At 47.7% G+C, this 20,698-nt stretch overlaps 1 protein-coding gene across 2 annotated transcripts in view; it reads right to left on the reverse strand.

Annotated features, from left to right (window-relative positions):
* LOC143815762 (uncharacterized) overlaps positions 1-20,698 on the reverse strand; it is a 785,716-nt gene that overhangs the window by 134,807 nt on the left and 630,211 nt on the right. The gene's annotated exons all lie outside the window — the stretch shown is intronic.

The raw sequence follows: 20,698 nt of genomic DNA on the forward strand, positions 1-20,698 counted from the left end.
CGCTCCCTGTAACACTGCAATGGAGGCGGTTTTGGCGCGAACTTTTGGCGGCAAGCGACAATCCACAGTCTTTGCAATAAAGTACAGTCTAAGCACAGTAAATCACAGTTCCAAGGCACACATGACCTGATTCTTCAGGCTTAAGTAGATCCTGTTCGTGACGCCAAGTTGTAGCGCCCCCACCGCCGCAGGGCCGAGGGGTACCCGGTACCGGGCCTGTGTGAGTCTCTGCTCTGGGGTTGTCACGGCGGCTAGGCCCCGGTCCGTGACCCTGCCGTGGGGCGCTCGGTGAATAACAGGTGTGGATGATGTAGATGGGGGTGAGGCCGTGGTGGTGTGGTGCAGTAATAACGAGGACACCAGGTTGCAGTCTCTTTACCTCTTTACTGAAGATCTCTGGGTCCTCAGTCCGGAATACGGGTCACCAGGCTGCGCAAGTCCGGCCGGTCCAATGGCACCTCCAGAGTTCTCCTCACAGGTGGAAATCGGTGCCTTCCTTCTAGCGCTATGTGTTGCGGTCCTTCCCTGCTGTGCTTACGGAAAGTCCCCACAACTGTTGTGTCTGTTTCTTAAGTTCCCTCACAACTCAATTAAATGATGTTCTTCTAATCCTCCGTCCCTCCCTGTTGTTCTGGTTGGGACGGCACCCGTTTGACGGGTAGGCTCGGAGCTCTTCCGGGACCCTAGAGTCGCCCCTCTCCACAAGGTGCCCCCCAAGACTTCATAGGTGATTTGTGTGAGACAGCCCGCCTTAGACTGACTGTCCTGCTGCTGTTTAGAGTATTGCTTGAAGCTGAATGTTATAATACTCCCTCGGCGTTCCGGCCACCGGTAGTGCGCCTCAGTAGGGTGTTGCTCCGGTCTTACAGCACGACCCCTACTGGTATTCTCCTTTTGCTTGATCTCGTTTCTCACTCAGCACAATCTATCTCGCTTCTAGTCTTTCCTCGGGCACCGCCGCTTCCCGGAGCAGGCACTGTCCCTTTACGTTCTTTCAAATGCCAAGCCTCTGTCAGGATCCCACCCCTGACAGAGACCCTACTGTATCTTCCCCCACAACACCCTCTGCCACAAGGTGTTGCCTGGTTCCAACCCAGTCAGCTTTCTCATCTAACTTCCTGCCTGACCCCCAGTTTACCCACTATGGTGGGGAGTGGCCTAATGAATAGCACCCTTAGCTCCCCCTGGAGGCCCAGCTGTGAAATGTATTGGTGTCTGTGATACCTGATCGGATGAACTCCTTCAGTGCCATCAGACGCACCGTAGCTCCCCATAGTGGCGGAGCCACAGTACTGCAACGACCAGGACTCTGGGGCGCTGCACTAGCATCAGCAGGGGTAGCAAAACAACCAGCCTGATCACCACCAGCATGATCAGGCACATGGCAGGAAAGCACCCAACTTTGTAGGCCGAACCCCAAGGTCCAGGAACAGTGTCTGTGGGTGACACCACTGCTTCTTCTGCTGTTGTGCAAGCAATCCAATCCCCTGTCCATGGTGCATGTGAAAATGCCTCCTGCCCTGCACCTGTCATTGCAGACACTCAACTAGCACCATCAGCAAGCACGTCCATGTCCTTGTTCCAGCGCAATGTTTAGTTGTCCATACCCCAGTCCTTGGAACGCAAGAGCAAATACGCAGCCAACGCCCCACAGTCCCAACTACTAAATTCCCACATTTCTCGACAGCTCTAAATGTTGCCTTTTAGGCTCATAGACACAGAAGCTTTCCGCAACGTGATGGCGGCGGCTGTCCCTCAGTACTAGGTCCGAAGCCACCACTATTTCTCCCGGTGTGCCTTCCCCGCATTACACAAGCACGTATACCACAACATTAGCTGTGCCCTCAACAATGCAAGTGCTTGTGGGCAGGGACAGTACATCTTGCTGATGGCACACTGGGTTAACACAGTGGAAGCCGGGTCCCAGTCGGACCTTGGGATGAAACACATCCTCCCAACGCCGAGGATTGCAAGCCTTAGGTCAATCAGGGTTGCCCCCACAGTCTACAGCTCCTTCACCTCATCCTTCTCCTCCTCTTCAGCCTCCATCTCTGAAAGTAGCACATCAGTCACAAGCTGTAAGCACTGCAGCACTGCCTCAGCCAAGCAGCAACAGTCTGTGCTGAAGCTAATATGCTTAGGTGACAAACTGCACAATGCTAAAGAGTTATGGACAGCTCTGAAGGAGCAGGCAGATCTGTGGCTGACACCGCTGAACCTACAACCAGGCATGGTCGTCTGTGATAATGGCCGGAACCTGGTTGCAGCTTTTAGGCGAGATGAGTTCACACACATACATGCCTGGCACATGTGCTTAACCTCGTGCTTCAGCGGTTTCTCAAAACCTACCCAGAGCTGCAGGATCTGCCTGTCAAAGTACGCTGCCTGTGTGCCCATTTTAGAAAGTCAGGTACAGCTTCAGCCACCCTTGCCGGGCTTCAGCAGCGTTTGCAGCTTCTGGCTCACTGACTGGCGTGGGATGTCCCCACGCATTGGAACTCTACATTGCAGATGTTGGAAAGGATTTGTGAGCAGAAGAGGGCAGTTGTTGACTACCAACATCAACAACGGTGTCGGTTTTGAGTTCAGACTCCACACATAAGACGTCAGGAGTGGACATGGATGTCAGACATATGTACCATCCTCCAAAACTTTGAGGACGCCCCTAAGTGGTGAGCAGCAATGACACCATAATTAGCATCACAATCCCACCTCTCTGAGTTCTCAAATAGTCTCTGCTCACAAACAAAGATGATGCATTGCAGGCAGAACACGATGAGATGGAGCAAGGAACCATACAGGGTGATTACACACAGCCCAGCCTCATCTCATCCCAATGTGGAAGAGGAGGAAGAACAGGAGCTAGTTTAATGCGCTATAAACGGTACTACCTGCACAACTGTCATATCTAGTGATGAGCGAGCACTAAAATGCTCGAGTGCTCGTTGCTCGAGTCAAGCAGATTGGTATACTCGGGTACTCGACCCGAGCAACGAGCCCAATGTAAGTCTATGGGAGACCCCAGTATTTTTACCGTAATCTCCCCGGAGGTCCTTTTAAGGTCTAAAAACATCTGAAAATGATGGAAACACTGCTCAAATGACACAGGGACATCATGGGGATCGCCCCTGGAAGCATTCCTGACTCCTGTTCACAGCTGTAACCTTTTTTTTCCAAGATTCATGCCATTTTTCCCGATGCAACAAAAAACAACACTAAAATGAAATCAAAACAGATTTTGCTGGGAAATATGTCAAGGTACATCCTTTGCAGGTTAATGACTTACCTGTAAGGCCAAATAATTAAACCCACAGGAAATTTCCTCCACCTCTTGGGCTTAGTTCAGAAGCAGCGTTTTTTAAGCGTTTTTCAACTTTAACATTGCTTTCAACCACTACAAATGCATTCACTGGGAAATGTCATTGTAACATTTAACAACCCTAGCTGGCCATGTGGTGTGTGACACATAAGCAGACCCATCTTGTTACTTTATGAAGGAGGAACTCTTGAAGTCACAGAGCCTATTTTTACTGGTGCATCAGGCGGCATTAATCTTTTTAAAGGGCCATTATTAAACAGTGGGTCTCCTAAACTGTTGTAGCCTATGCTGTGAGTGGATGGGCTGCCAAGAATTATGATGCACCACAATACCCCTTTCATAAGATGTCCAGGGGGGACTCCTGAAAAAGTGTTGCATTGAATTCAAGGCCTGCCCTGCTACCAATTCATATGCACCCCAATAAGCCTTTGAACCCACATACTGGATGGGCCCCTGAAAATCCACTTCACAATATGCATTTTGTACTCCATACTTCTTTGTTTTGCACATTGGCAGCAAAGCTAGCCCTGCTGCATAGTCAGTCATATGCACCCCATTACGCCTTGGAACCCACAAACTGGATGGGCCCATGAAAATCCACTTCACAATATACATTTTGTACTCCTGTACTCCTTTGTTTTACACATTGGCAGCAAGGCCAGCCCTGCAGCATAGTCAGTCATATGCACCCCATTATGCCTTGTAACTCACATACTGGATGGGCCCATGAAAATTCACTTCACAATATGCATTTTGTACTCCGTACTCCTTTGTTTTACACATTGGCAGCAAATCCAGCCCTGCTGCATAGTCATATACACCCCATTACGCCTTGGAACCCACATACTGGATGGGCCCATGACAATCCACTCATATTTTTTAATGGTATGATGGTTCCCTCTTTGCAAAATTATTTATTTTTACACTAAAGTTCAGATACGGCTTTAAATAAGGCTAATACTTGCAATACAACACAATTTTATTGCAAGCTACAAAATTCAAGGAATAGTATGATTGAATAGTGTGAGGGCGTACACTTTTGTATATGTTAACATTAGTGTTGAGCGATACCTTCCGATACTTGAAAGTATCGGTATCGGATAGTATCGGCCGATACCCGAAAAATATCGGATATCGCCGATACCGATACCCGATACCAATACAAGTCAATGGGACACCAAGTATCGGAAGGTATCCTGGATGGTTCCCAGGGTCTGAAGGAGAGGAAACTCTCCTTCAGGCCCTGGGATCCATATTAATGTGTAAAATAAAGAATAAAAATAAAAAATATTGATATACTCACCTCTCCGGAGGCCCCTGGACCTTACCGATGTAACCGGCAGCCTCCGTTCCTAAGAATGAGCGCGTGAAGGGCCTTCGATGACGTCGCGGCTTCTGATAGGTCGCGTGACCGCTCACGCGACCAATCACAAGCCGCGACGTCATCGCAGGTCCTTCAGGCGCTCATTCTTAGGAATGGAGGCTGCCGGTTACAGCGGTAAGGTCCAGGGGCCGCCGGAGAGGTGACTATATACATATTTTTTATTTTAATTCTTTATTTTTTACATGAATATGGATCTGATTCCGATTTCCGATATCACAAAAGTATCGGAACTCGGTATCGGAATTCCGATACCGCAAGTATCGGCCGATACCCGATACTTGCGGTATCGGAATGCTCAACACGAGTTAACATACAAAGGTTAATAAATACATATAAGAATTACATAAATATAGTGATTACGTATATGAAGATTAACAACTACATACAGTATTCTTAGATCATCACCAAGAGGCTTTTAAACATCATCCGTCTGGAATATCAGAGAAGCAGCACCAAGACAGAGAACCCCTGGGAGATTACATACACTGCATGGGTTTCCCCAATTATGCAGGTATCAGCAAACTGTACATGTACAGGTACCCCAGTTATGGCATCTGTCTTAGTCATGTTTCTCTGATCTTATATAGTGATTTACACTATGTAGTTACTCTAGTTTCACCCAGACCTTCAAGTGGCCAGCTTTCAAGGTTGTATGAAACTGAGATATCATGGAGTCATCAGATGAGGGGTAAAAAAACCCTAGAAAATAAAAGCCACAAGAATTTAGATCAAACCACCACAGGCAGGGATCCAGTAAGCCTTAATGTTTTACAATGGCAAACAGCAAACATATAGAGGCTCAGAACTGTTTGTGAAGTGAATAAACAAACATTTCTCAAGATTGTGTAACTATGAGCTTTGTCTGTCACATCTGTAAATGTTTTACAAGAAATGCAGCTATATGGTTGTCTGAATGCATTAAGTATACAGTATTTTAATCTGGATTCCAAATCGCCATTTGTACATTTTAGGCAGCCAAAGTTATCGCTCTCAAGGAGAGAAACTAATATAGTCGACAAAGAAATATTTGTAATGAACTACTGAGCCAAAAATAACAGCATTGCTTTATCAAATTTATATGAAGTGTATTGTGTCCAATGTGAGCAACCAGGTAACACAAAAAGGAGCTTTTCAAGTGAGCTTTTTAAGGTACAACAAATGTTATGAAGTCTTTGCCAACAAGGATGTGGTTTCACCAATCGGGGGTACCTTTTTTAAACATATACTATTGCCATCACAGCCCCCCTTGCTCAAAATTCTGTGGCCTATAAAAGTACAGGACACATTCACCCAGGTCATGTCATCGGAGATAAGGAAGAGATATTGCAGGAAACAGAGTTAAGAAGTAGGCCCTGTAAGAGTCATGTCGGTCTGGTAGTCGGGGGCAGGTATATCTCGCCCAGGTATTTGTCCTATGTGAATTAGGCCGCTCAGTATCTTCAGGATACCGAGGGGTTAATAAGTGCAGGAATAAAGGCTGACCAGCTGGAGGTTTCAGGTGTCAGCCTGGGGCACACAGAATGCCTGTCTGTGTGAGACAACCGTGAGTGAGAGCTGTGCTTGTGACCTGTGTAATGTTAGCTGGGTGGGAGAAGCCCCCCAGTTGTTAGATAGGAACGTATTTGTATAATTAGCGCCGGACAGGCAAGGATTTATTTTTATGTTTTGTTTTCTGTATTTGCTTTCACTTTAATAAACCTGACCTGAGGTCAGTCTACTTGGAAACCTGCTGTCGCCTCAGAGTTTAATGCACAAACCACGTGACCTTTGATCCCATCAAAGGCGATCCCGGAGTGTTTTGTTACATTGTGGTGGAGAACGCGGGCACTCCGTGGCACAGGCGACAGTATGGAAGACGTGGTGAAAGCCCTAGTACAGTCCGCTGCCGTACAGCAGGAAGCTAACCGCTTGATGGCCGCACAGCTGAAGGAGTTGGTGGACGTGACGACTGCATACTGCCAGCTTCTCCAACAGGTGGCGCAGCGCTTGGTGAGCATGCCTGAGGCAAACCCGGAAGCAGAGTCCAGGAGAATCCATGTGAGTCGGTACTAGCAAAAGCTGACCGCAGAAGATGACGTCGAGGCGTACCTGACAACGTTTGAGCGGACAGCGTTGAGAGAGAAGTGGCCGAAGGAACGATGGGCCGATCTAATTGCTCCGTTTCTCTCCGGTGAGGCCCAAAAAGCTTACCATGACTTGGACCCGGAAGTCGCTCAGGACTTTGAGAGGCTGAAAGCTGAGGTCCTGGCCCGGCTGGGTGTTACGACGGCTGTCCGTGCACAGAGGGTACATCAGTGGACCTATCAGCCAGATAAACCGCCGCGATCGCAGATGTTCGACCTGATCTACTTGATAAAGAAATGGCTGCAACCCGAGGTACTGACAACTCCGGAGATAATCCAGCGGATCGTTCTGGACAAGTACCTGAGAGTACTACCACCGGCGCTGAAAAAGTGGGTGAGCCAAGGAAATCCCGCGACAGCGGATCAATTGGTGGACTTGGTGGAGCGTTATTCCGTGGCGGAAGGACTTCCTGATGATACCGCTACTACCCGAACTGTACCTCCTCCTCGTGGAACCGGTAAGACTGTTCCAGGGACTGCGGGGGAAGGAAAATTGCCAAAAACTGTGGGGGAGGAACACGGGACTGCTCTCACCCCGAGATCAAGGGTGTCGGACTCTGGTTGCAATAGGGGGCCTGTTAGGTGTTTCCGTTGCCATGAGAAGGGCCATGTTTCTGCGAACTGTCCTGTTACCACTGAACCCATGCAGGGCGACGTTACGGACTCTAAGAAACGCATGTCTTTGGTTACACGGCTAGTAAGTGTGAATGCGGGTCAAAATGATACAGCGAAACACCTGCGTGAATTGTCTGTAGATGGGAAAAATGTTGTGGCATTGCTAGACTCTGGAAGTGTGGTGACTCTGGTGAAAGCCAGTCTGGTGGCACTTCCATCTGGTCCGTCTGATAAATTTTCTGTAACGTGTGTGCATGGTGACACCTGCTCATTTCCTACAGCGGTCATATGTATCTCCACTCCCTATGGGTCTGTGCAACACAAAGTGGGACTCGTTCCCGCATTGTTACATGATATAATCCTGGGCAGGGATTTTCCTCATTTCTGGCAGTTGTGGGAGAATCAGTTGCTCCTTCACGGTAGCTGTAACCGTGAATCTTCCCCCATGCCATCTGGAGGTCCCGAGTTCCTAGACGAGACCCCACAGGAAGATGTTGCTGGGGAGGTTATTGAATCTAACCTTCAGTTCCCCTACTCAGTTATGGCGGGGGAAACTGAGGAAACTGAGGAAACTCAGCGAGAGGCGGAGGCAGACAGCCACCCAGCACCCTGCCTACCCGATTTGGGAGTTCAGTTGGATGACTTCCACAGCGAACAAATGAAAGATCCTACCCTGACTCAGGCTAGGAAAAATGTAAAAGTGATAGATAGCGTACCCGTAGAACCTGACACTAGGCTAGCGTACCCGTACATGGTTCTTGAGAATGATTTACTCTACCAGGTAGAGAAAAAAGGGGAAGACACTGTGCAACAGTTTGTGGTACCCAAACCTTATCGGCGGAAGGTACTGGACCTGGCCCACAGACATATAATGGGGGGACATCTGGGGGTACAAAAAACCACAGAAAGGATATTGCATTGTTTTGTGTGGCCCGGAATACACAATGATGTGCGTAACTATTGTGAGTCCTGTCCAGAGTGCCAAATCTCGGCACCTAAACCTCGGTTCTGTAGCCCTTTGGTACCCCTCCCTATTATTGGGGTCCCGTTTGAGAGAATTGGGATGGATTTGGTTGGGCCCCTTCCCTGGTCCGCACGTGGGCATCAACATATCCTCGTCATCATGGACTATGCCACTCGTTATCCCGAAGCCATCCCTTTGCGTAACACTGCTACCAAAACGATCGCCAAAGAGTTGGTACAAGTGTTTAGTCGGGTGGGAATTCCAAAACAGATACTCACCGACCAGGGGACTCCCTTTATGTCAAGGGTGATGAAGGAGCTCTGCAGGCTCTTACAAATAGACCAGTTGCGTACGTCTGTCTATCACCCTCAAACAGATGGCCTGGTTGAGCGGTTCAATAAAACCTTAAAACAGATGCTCCGGAAGGCGATAGACAAAGATGGGAAGAACTGGGATTACTTGTTACCCTATTTGCTGTTTGCCATTAGGGAAGTTCCCCAGTCTTCCACAGGATTCTCGCCTTTCGAGCTATTATATGCCTGTCATCCCCGTGGACTGTTGGACGTCGCAAAAGAAACCTGGGAAGGTCAAGTCACTCCCTTTAAAACGGTGATAGACCATGTAACGCAAATGCAGGACCGGATTGCTGCTGTCATGCCCCTTGTTAGGGAACATATGTTACAGGCCCAGGGAGCCCAGAGGCAAAGTTATGATAGAGGCGCCAAGGTCCGTACATTTGCACCCGGGGATAGGGTGTTGATCCTAATCCCTATGGTGGATAGTAAATTTCTGGCGAAATGGCAGGGCCCCTTTGAGGTCATGGAACGAATTGGAGAAGTGAACTATAAAGTGCACCAGCCTGGTAAGAGAAAACCAGAGCAGATCTATCATGTGAATCTGATAAAACCCTGGAAAGACCGCGCTGCCCTAACAGCGGATCTGCCCCGTCCAGTTTGCTCACCTACCATACCGGAGGTGCAGATTGCCGAGACTCTCTCTGAACGACAAAAATCTGAGGTTAAGCAGTTTTTGTTACAGAACCAACAGTTTTTCTCGGAAAAACCTGGCCAGACTAGGCTAGTGAAACATGAGATTGTCACAGAGCCTGGTGTCACAGTTCATGTGAAGCCATACCGGATTCCGGAAGCACGCCGTGAAGCCGTCTCCCGGGAGGTGAAGGCCATGTTGGACTTAGGAGTCATTGAAGAGTCGCACAGCGCCTGGTCCAGTCCAATCGTGTTGATACCTAAGCCGGATGGCTCTATACGGTTTTGCAATGACTTTCGGAAACTGAATGCGGTTTCTAAATTTGATGCCTACCCTATGGCCCGGGTCGATGAGTTGATCGATCGGCTGGGTAAAGCCCGATATATTACGACCCTGGATCTAACAAAGGGGTACTGGCAGATCCCTCTGGCCGAGGCGGCCAGAGAGAAGACGGCATTTGCTACACCGGAAGGGCTGTTCCAGTATATCTACATGCCGTTTGGACTTCACGGAGCCCCAGCAACGTTCCAGAGATTGATGGATTGAGTCTTGAGGCCCCACAGGCAGTACGCTTCTGCCTACCTAGACGACATCATAATTTACAGCGTGGACTGGGAAGCTCACCTCCGGAAGGTACAGGCAGTGATTGATGACCTGAGAGACGCAGGCTTAACGGCGAATCCTAAGAAATGTCACATCGGCCTTGAAGAAGCCCGATACTTGGGCTACGTGATTGGCAGAGGAGTGGTTAAACCCCAGATCGATAAAATACAGGCAATTCAGGGCTGGCCGCAACCAGTGAACAAGAAACAAGTTCAAGCTTTCCTGGGCATTGCCGGCTATTATCGCCGGTTCATACCCAACTTTGCGGCCATGGCTACACCCTTGACGGATCTTACCAAAGGGAGGGATTCCGTCATGGTAAAATGGACCTCAGCGGCTGAAGAGGCCTTCCACAGCCTGAAACGGGCTTTGTGCTCTCAGCCCGTACTAGTGACTCCTGATTTCAGCAGCGAGTTTGTGGTGCAAACGGATGCTTCTGATACTGGTATCGGAGCTGTACTTTCCCAGGTAAGGGACGGAGTCGAACACCCGGTCCTCTACCTCAGTCGGAAACTGAATGTACATGAGCAGAGGTATGCCGTGATTGAAAAAGAGTGTCTAGCCATCAAATGGGCTCTCGACTCCCTCAAATATTACCTGGCAGGTAGGAAGTTTAGGCTGGTCACGGACCATGCCCCTCTCAAGTGGATGCATCTCCACAAGGACCGTAATAGTCGGGTAACCCGGTGGTTCCTTGCCCTGCAGGCTTACTCGTTCATGGTGGAGCACCGCCCCGGGGTGCAGATGGGGAACGCTGATGCCCTGTCCCGAGTACACTGTTTCGAGAGTATTCTTGCTCGACCTGAGTGGTCTGAGCAGGAGGGGAGGATATGTAAGAGTCATGTCGGTCTGGTAGTCGGGGGCAGGTATATCTCGCCCAGGTATTTGTCCTATGTGAATTAGGCCGCTCAGTATCTTCAGGATACCGAGGGGTTAATAAGTGCAGGAATAAAGGCTGACCAGCTGGAGGTTTCAGGTGTCAGCCTGGGGCACACAGAATGCCTGTCTGTGTGAGACAACCGTGAGTGAGAGCTGTGCTTGTGACCTGTGTAATGTTAGCTGGGTGGGAGAAGCCCCCCAGTTGTTAGATAGGAACGTATTTGTATAATTAGCGCCGGACAGGCAAGGATTTATTTTTATGTTTTGTTTTCTGTATTTGCTTTCACTTTAATAAACCTGACCTGAGGTCAGTCTACTTGGAAACCTGCTGTCGCCTCAGAGTTTAATGCACAAACCACGTGACCTTTGACCCCAGCAAAGGCGATCCCGGAGTGTTTTGTTACAGCCCAATGTAGGGGTGTGGGTCTCTGAGACTTATAATGGAGGGCATGAGCTGACAAACAATTCCCCAATTGGGGTCCTTTTTTACTAAATAAAATAGTGCCTTCACAGCCCCCTTGCCCAAAATTCAACTTACAGAGCACGTTCACCCTGGTGATCTAGTGGCAGGTAAAGGACACATTGCAGGATACAGAGTTAAGAAGTAGGCCCAATGTAATATAATGCCCAATTCCCCTAAGTGGGGTCCTTTTTTACTAAATAAAATAGTGCCATTACAGCCCCCTTGCCCAAAATTCACTGTACAGAGCACGTTCACCCTGGTGATCTAGTGGCAGGTAAAGGACACATTGCAGGAGACAGAGTTAAGAAGTAGGCCCAATGTAATGTAATGCCCAATTCCCCAAAGTGGGGTCCTTTTTTTACTAAATAAAATAGTGCCATCACAGTCCACTTACCCAAAATTCACCGTACAGAGCACGTTCACCCTGGTCATCTAGTGGCAGGTAAAGAAGAGACATTGCAGGAGACAAAGTTAAGAAGTAGGCCCAAAGTAGGGGTGTGGGTCTCTGAGACTTGTAATGGAGTGCCTGGCCTGACAAGCATTTGCTCATGGCGGGGGGTAAATTTAAAAAAAATATTTCATGTGGATCATGGACACCCTTGCCAAAAAACTGACTGTCTGTAGCAGCACAGAACACGTGAACCCTGGTGATCTAGTGGTGGAGAATGAGGAGAGATTGCTGAAGGCCTCAATACAAACTTAGGCCCAATGTAAAGGATTGTGTCTCCTACACTTGTAATGCCCATACACTAAGTGCCTATGGGCTGACAAACATTGCCCCAAGGGGGATACATTTATTAAAAACATACTATGGGCATCTGAGACACCCTTGACAAAAAATTGACTGCCTGTAGTGGCCCAGAGGCCGATAAGCCTGGTGATCTAGTGGTGGACAATGAGGAGACATAAAGCTAAATCATAATGAAATTAAGCAAAGAAATAAAAAATGTGAATCCACCAATGAAAGTAAATAACAAAAGGGAGGGGCAAACACAGGTTCATAGATTTGAAGCCTGAATGTGTCCAACGAGATATGTTTGTCCCTAGCAACAGCTCAGAGACAGGGATATAAATAAAAATATAATTTAAAAGTCTTTGAACAATTTTCTATTGTTGAGGTATACACTTCCTCATAACAGGACCGTCCAGAGATTGGGAAAATGGAAAATATAAGAATACAGGGGATAAATAGACTTATATCTCTTTTTTTTTATATTTTCCCCTGTGGGAGTAACATTTGTTTTGATTTCCAATTAGTTACAGGCATAATATTTACACCCATTGAAAAAAAAAAATGGTGCCTTTGGCATCACGGAATCCATTCATTCTGGTGCTCTACTGGTTATGGATGATGAGGATGAGGATAAGGAGGAGGATAACAACAAACAAACCAAACCTGGAAGCGTATACCCATGTGTGGTTGTGAAGAGGTGCATGAGAATACACCTCCACAAAAAGAGAGAATGTATTTGAGGTTATCTTAACTGTTTTCACTTGATGGTGTACAGATGTCTTTCCCAATCCAGCCCTTTTTATAAGAGTCAGCCTGTCAGAATTTTCAGTTGACAGGCGGACGCGCTTATCTGTTATAATTCCACCAGCGGCACTAAAAACCCTCTCTGACAGAACGCTAGCAGCAGGGCAGGCCAGGACCTCCAAGGCGTAGAGTCAGTTCATGCCACGTGTCCAGTTTGGATACCCAATAATTAAAAGGCACAGAGGAATCCTGGAGGACGTTTGTACGATCTGCAAGGTACTCCCTCAGCATCTTCCCAAACATTTCACTTCTTGTGACAGCACCCCTTGCCTCTGTGCCATCACGATGGGAGGGTCTGAGAAAACTGTCCCAGAACTTTGCCATTGTTCCCCTGCCTGAGCTGGATTGTACTTCTGTCTCTCTCGCTTGGACTTCTTGGTTGTACAACAAACTCTGACGTCTGCTGCCAGCGTTCTCACATGGGAATTTTCTAAGTAATTCCGCTACAAGGGCCCTCTGGTACTGCAACATTTTAGTACACCTCTCTGCCTCAGGCAGAAGAGATTGAAAGTTCTCCTTGTAGCGTGGGTCTAGAAGTGTCACCAACCAGTAATGAGTGTCACCCAAAATTTTTTATAATGCGAGAGTCACGTGAAACGCAGCGCAACATAAAGTCAGCCATGCATGCCAGACTACTAACAGGCAAGACTTCCGTGTCCTCGCCAACAGGACGACTAACCATGCTGTCCTCCTCCTCCTCCCTGTCCTCAGGCCATCCCTGCTGAACAGACGGTATGACAGCTGTGTTTGTAGTACCGTCTATAGCGCATGAAAGTAGCTCCTGTTCTTCCTCCTCCTCCTCATTGACTACCAATCCACCTTGAGAAGACATGAGGCTGGGCTGAGTGTATTCCCCCTGTATGGTTCCTTGCTCCATGTCTTCGTGCTCTGCCTGCAATGCATCTTTAATTGTGAGCAGAGAGGTTTTCAGAATGCTGAGAAGTGGGATGGTGATGCTAATTATGGTGCCATCGCCGCTCACCATCTTGGTGCAGTCCTCAAAGTTTTGGAGGATGGTACATATGTCGGACATCCATGTCCACTCCCTAGGTCTTATGTGTGGAGTCTGAACTGAATATCAATGGCCTCATTGATGTTGGTAGTCAACAACTGCCCTCTTCTGCTCACAAATCCTTTCCAACATATGCAGCGTAGAGTTCCAGCACGTGGGGACATAACACACCAGCCTGTGAGCTGGAAGCTGCAAATGCTGCTGAAGCACAGCAAGGGTGGCTGAAGTTGTAGCTGACTTTCTAAAATGGGCAGACAGACGGCGTACTTTCACTAGCAGATCCGGCAGCTCCGGGTAGCTTTTCAGAAAACATTGACCCACGAGGTTAAGCACATGGGCCAAACAAGGTACGTGTGTGAGCTCACCTTGCCTCAGAGCCGCCACCAGGTTACGGCCATTGTCACACATGACCATGTCTGGCTGTAGGTTCAGCGGTGTCATCCAAACATCTGACTGCTCTTTCAGCGTTGTCCACAACTCTTCTGCATTGTGCGGTTTGTCACCTATGCAGATTAGCTTCAACACAGTCTGTTGCCACTTGGCTGAGGCAGTGCTGCAGTGCTTCCAGCTTCTGACTGATGTGTTGATTTCAGAGATGGAGGATAAAGAGGAGGAGGAGGAGGTGCAGGAGCTGTAGACTGTGGGGGGCCACCCTGATTGACATAGGGCCAGCAATCCTCGGCGTGGGGAGGATATGTTCCATCCCAAGGTCGTACTGGGTCCCGGCTTCCACTATGTTAACCCAGTATGCCATCAGTGAGATGTACCGTCCCTGCCCACAAGCACTTGTCCATGTGTCTGTGGTTAGATGGACTTTCTTTGTAACAGCATTGCTGAGGGCACAGGTAATGTTGTGGGACACATGCTGGTGTAATGCCGGTACGGCAACCGGGAGAAATAGTGGCAACTGGGGACCGAGTACCTTGGGTCGGCCACCGCCATCATGTTGCGGAAAGCTTCCGTCTCAACGAGCCTAAAAGGCAGCATTTCTAGCACAAGCAGAAGAGAAATATTAGAATTTAGGACTGTGGCTTATGGGCCGTTGGCTGGGTATTTCCACTTGCGTTCCAAAGACTGGGGTATAGACAACTGAAGGCTGTGCTGGGACAAGGACATGGACGGGCTTGATGATGGTGCTGCTTGACTGTGGGCCACAACAGGTGCAGGGCTAGAGGCATCTTCACATGCACGGTGGACTGGGGATTGGCTTCTATACAAAACAGTGGAAGAAGCAGTGGTGTCACCTGCAGACAGTGGTCCTGGATCCTGGGGTTCGGCCCACAAAGTCAGGTGATTTGCTGATATGTGCCTGATCATGCTGGTGGTGGTCAGGCTGGTTGTTTTGCTACCCCTGCTGATGCGGGCATGGCATGTGCTGCAAATGGCCTGTTTGGGATTATTGGCAGAGTCTTTAAAAAATAACCAGACTCGGGAAGATCTAACAGTTGGAATGGCAACTTCCCTCATGTTTGTGTTACGGGGAACGGATGCATGCCTTCTGTCTGTGGCCACCACACTGCTTCATCCTTCCTGTTGGGGTGATATGCCTCCTTTCCCATTTGTGCTGCTGCCCTCACTCTGCATGTCCTCCTGCCAGGTTAGGTCAGTCACATAGTCATCCACTACCTCGTCTTCCACATTCGCACCCTGCTCCTCCTCCTAACTTTTTGGCAATTGTGTCTCATCATCGTCCACCTCTTCTGACACTTTCCCACCATCGCCTTTGTGTGACCGGGGCAGGTCAAAGCTTTGGGCATCTCTACATGCGATCTCATCTGTCCCCACTTCAAGTTGACTGGCCGAGAGTTCAAAATCTTGAAATGGAAAACTGAACAGCTCTTCAGAGTGTCCAAGTGTGGGATCAGTTGTCTCAGGGCACTCAGCATGGTGGGAGGAAGGAGAATAAGGGTGAGGGATATCCGGGCCACACTCATGGCTACTCTGACTTGACCATTTGGAAGACATGGTGGTGGTGGTGGTGGCTAAGTGACTGGAAGCATTATCCGCTATGCAACCAACAACCGTTTAACACTGCTCTGGCTTCAATAGTGGTGTGCTGCGGTCCCCTAGAAACTGGGACAGGAAGGTCGAGCGAGAAGATGTTGGCCTTCATTGTTGCCCACTTTTACCTTGTCCACGGCCTCGTCCTCTTCATGCACCATCAGCATCACGCCCACTTCCCCGTCCCTTGCCCCTTGCCTTGCCCATTTTAAATGGACTACTGCACCATTTCAAATGCTCAACACAAATGTATTTATTAGTAGGGAAATAATATTTGATCAGTATGCCTGCAAATCTATGATTTTTTTAAACCCAAACACCAGGCAGGCCTCTTCCTGACATAACAGACTGTCAATTTTTGGGGGCTTTTTTGTGAAGTTAATTTATGCAATATAGTGCTGTATATAAGTAGAGTAACAGACAGCAAAAAAAGTGGTCCACCGGCCTACAATGCCCAAACTTGGAGCACGCAGATATGAGTGCTGTCATGGAAATACCACACTGGCAAATATGTGGCCTGTTTTTATTTAAAATGTCAAATCGTGCTGTATATAATTAGAGTAACAGACAGCAAAAACAGTGGCAAAATGGCCTAAAATGCCCAAACTTGGAGCACGCAGATACTGTATGGGGCCCTTTTTAATGTATGAAGCACAATATTATTAAAGATATTTTATCTAATAGATTGGATCTGTTATGTATTGTGCAGCTTTTACATTCTAATTTAAAAGAAATATTATTACCAAGTTTGCATTAATACTTTAATTCATTACTTGTAAATCCATTCATTTTTTTCTGTTTTTAATTATTGTTTATGAAACAGTGTGATCAGCAGTGCTAAATGGGTGTGGTTGGGGCATGGATATGGGTGTGACTAGTTGTGAAATTGGTGTGGTTAGGATTGTGGCCTAAAATTTACCGCGGCGCCCTAGGCGCGCCACAAACTTTGTCCCTCTTTTTCTTCTCCAAAAGTTGGAAGGTATGGCAAACAGTACGGGAGATCCCCTTCCTAATAATGGGAACATTTTTTCAGGAGGCCCTCCTGTATGTCTCTTCAAAGGGGTATTGGGGTTCATCCAAATTTTGGGCAGCCCTGCCACTCCCTGCATACGCAATAACAGTATAGGAGACCAACTGTTTAATAATGGGAACAACAAAGAATAGTAGGCTGATGGCTCTCCAAGAATAGTGACGGCTGACTGCTGGCCCTTTAAGAATAGTAAATGCCGCCTGGTGGCCCTATAAAAATAGGCTTTGTGACTTTCTGAGTCCCTCCTTTATAAATGAAACAGGATGTGTCTGATGATGTGTCACACACCACATGGCCAGATAAGGTTGTAAAATGTTAAAATGACATTTCCCAGTGAATGCATGTGTCTTGGTTGAAGGCACTGCTACATTTCAAAAACACAACAAAAACGCTGCTTGTGAACATAGCCCAAGTGGTGGAGGAGGAACATTTTTGCTTTTGTTTGTTTATTTTGCCTTATATACAAGGGATTACCCTGGACAGGATGTTCCTTAACATATTTCCCTGGAAAATCCATTTTGGTTTCGTTTTTGTATGTTTTATTGTGAGTCTGTGAAAGTGGGGTAAGACTCTGACAACATTGTTTACAGCAGTGACCTGGGAGTCAGAAATGCTTCCAGGGGTCTTCCCCATGCTGTTCTCATGTAATTTGAGCACTGTTCTCATCGATTTCTGCAATTTTTAGTCCCTCTGCAGACCGCCGGGGGGGGGGGGGGGGGCCACTGGAAAGATGCTAACGTTTCCCATAGACTTACATTGGGCTCGTTGCTCGGGTTGAGCACCCGAGCATTCCAGTTTGCTCGACCCAAGCAACAAGCACCCAAGCATTTTAGTGCTTGCTAGTGAGGAGTGAGTGTACTCATTGCTCGGGTTTTCCCGAGCACGCTCGGGTGGTCTCCGAGTATTTGTAACTGCTTGGAGATTTAGTTTTCATTGACTCAGCTGCATGATTTACAGCTGCTAGACAGGCTGAGTACATGTGGGGGTTGCCTGGATGCTAGGGAATCCCCACATGTAGGGTTGAGTGAAACGGATCGGACAAATTAAGAAATCGCCGACTTTTGGCAAAGTCGGGTTTCATGAAACCCGACCCGATCCTAGTGTGGAATCGGCCATGAGGTTGCCGATCTGTGTGCAAAAGTCGCGTTTTATATGAAGCTTTCAGCACCATTTTTCAGCCAATGAAGGAGGACGCAGAGTGTGGGCAGCGTGATGACATAGGTCTCGGTCCCCACCATCTTAGAGAAGGGCATGACAGTGATTGGCTTGCTTTCTGCGGCGTCACAGGGGCTATAAAGGGGCGTGTACGCCGACCGCCATCTTACTTCTGCCGATCTTAGCATAAGGAGAGGTTGCTGCAGCTTCATCAGAAGAAGGGATATAGTTAGGTAGGGAAGATTAACCCCCAAACCGCTTGTGCTGTAGCGATTTCCACTGTCCAACACCATCTTTTGTTTGCAGGGACAGTGGAGGCTATATCTTTGTGCATCAGCTCTGTAGCTTATTAGGCTGCCTTATAAGGCTCCCTGATAGCTGCATTGCTGTTTGCACGCTGCTGTGCACACCAACTACTTTTTTAAAAGCAAAAATCCTGTTGCTCCTTTCTGCACAGTTATCTTGTATAATTGTCCACACTTTTGTGTGCAGCAGTCCTTTTTATTGCTGCCAAACTTGTCCTGAGATCATTGTAGGGAGATTGAAATTGTACTACAGTCCTTGTATTTTTTCATATATCTTCCAGCCACTTTCTGCCACTTACATTGTGTTGTTTTATACACTGGGCCTGAGGTTTGGTTCAGTCTCCAAAAAAAAGTGAGATTCAAATTTTCACAAAGTGGATATACTTCAGTCCTGTTAGTTTGTCGTATGTCAGCCAGCCACTTTCTGCCACTTAGATTGCGTTGTTATATACACTGGGCCTGAGTTTTGGTTCAGTCTCCCAAAAACAAAAAGGGAGATTTAAATTCTCAACAAGTTTATATACACCTTCTACCTTGTTTTACAGTACCATATAACGGTTGTTATTTTGGTTAGATTTTCCAAAAAATGAGGAAATCTCGTGGAGGAGCCTGTGGGCGGTGGTTGCCAGCTGATACTGACGGTGGTGGTGCACAACCAACGTCAGACACACCGTCGTAATATGAGGGGCCCTGTGCCAGTACCGCCGCCCACGAGAGAGTGTTCCCCCCAGCTCGAACAGTGCTCTACCACTTGCAATACTTACCTCTCCCTGCTCCACCACTGTGTAGTCTGTGCTGTTAAACCCTTCAATGGCACTGCCAATACAAATTTGTTGAAATGATAGATGATAGTTAAAATATACAGGGGCCCTGGCCTCCATTTAGACCAGTTAATACTTTGCGCCTACTACCACTGTCTGCTACTCAGCAGAGGAGCCCACCCCTGTACCTAGCTATGCCACCTGTTTATTTATGAACAATTTTTTGGCAGACATTTAGCCCACTTTATTATTTGGGCCTACTAGCTTAGTCTGCTACTAATTACAATTTTCCAACACTAAGCAAAGAAATGTCGTCTGTTTATTTATGAACAATTTTTTGGCAGACATTTAGCCCACTTTATTATTTGTGCCTACTAACTTAGTCTGCTACTCATTACAATTTTCCGACACTGAGCAAAGCAATGTCGCCTGTTTATTTATGAACAATTTTTTGGCAGACATTTAGCCCACTTTATTATTTGGGCCTACTAACTGTGTCTGCCACTCATTACAGTTTTCCTCCACTGAACAAAGCAATGCCGCCTGTTTAGTCCTGTTACCACATTTGAACTGCATTTAGCCTACTTTATTATTTGGGCCTACTAACTGTATTTGCCACTCATTACAGTTTTCCTCCACTGAACAAAGCAATGCCGCCTGTTTAGTCCTGTTACCACATTTGAACTGCATTTAGCCTACTTTAATATTTGGGCCTATATCTGTGTTTCCTCCTCATCCTGCTCATTGCCCAGCCACTGCTACATGAGTCTGCTGGTACATTGACCCAGACCACTACATTCCCCTTGCACTCTACACAGCCAGAATCTGACCCTGCTGAAAGCCAGGTTCCCCTTCCCGCATACTATACCACCTCACACGGGGACAAAGAGGAAGGTGCAGATGACAGTGCAGGTTCCTTCATCAGGTGGGGGGGCATACTCGTTGGTGACGTCACTGGCACAGGGCCCCTCATAGTACGCAAAAGTGTCTTTGCCAGTGGGAGGCGCCACCCGCCGTCAAACACACCACCGTCCAATGAGGGGCCCTGTGCCAGTGCCAATGAGTGGGCCCCCCCTGCTTGCTCAGGATCACAGCACTTGCAAAGTTGAAATACTTACCTCTCCCTGCTCCACCGCCGTGACGTATTCCGCGTTTCCTGGGCCCACAAAAATCTTGAGCCAGCCCTACCCCCCCAACTTTAGCCAAATGACCCCCAGTTTTCAATGCCTAACTATTATTATAAAGTAAATTAAGATTGACAAGCTTAAGTAATAAGAATTGATGTTTTTGCCATTAAAATGGGCACTGTAGGTGTTTTCCTGTCCTCCAGTCACTGCCGACTTTGATTCCCCATTGACTTGCATTGGGTTTCGTGTTTCAGTCGGACCTCGACTTTTCGTAATAATCGGCCGATTTCACCCGACCCGACATTTGACAAAGTCGGGTTTCGCGAAACCTGACTCGATCCGAAAAAAGTAAAAGTCGCTCAACTCTACCCACATGTATTCAAGCTGTCTATCAGCTGTAAATCATGCAGCTGAGGTAATGAAAACTATATCT

This window comes from Ranitomeya variabilis, chromosome 3, assembly GCF_051348905.1.
Source record: "Ranitomeya variabilis isolate aRanVar5 chromosome 3, aRanVar5.hap1, whole genome shotgun sequence".
Classification (NCBI taxonomy): Eukaryota; Metazoa; Chordata; class Amphibia; order Anura; family Dendrobatidae; genus Ranitomeya; species Ranitomeya variabilis.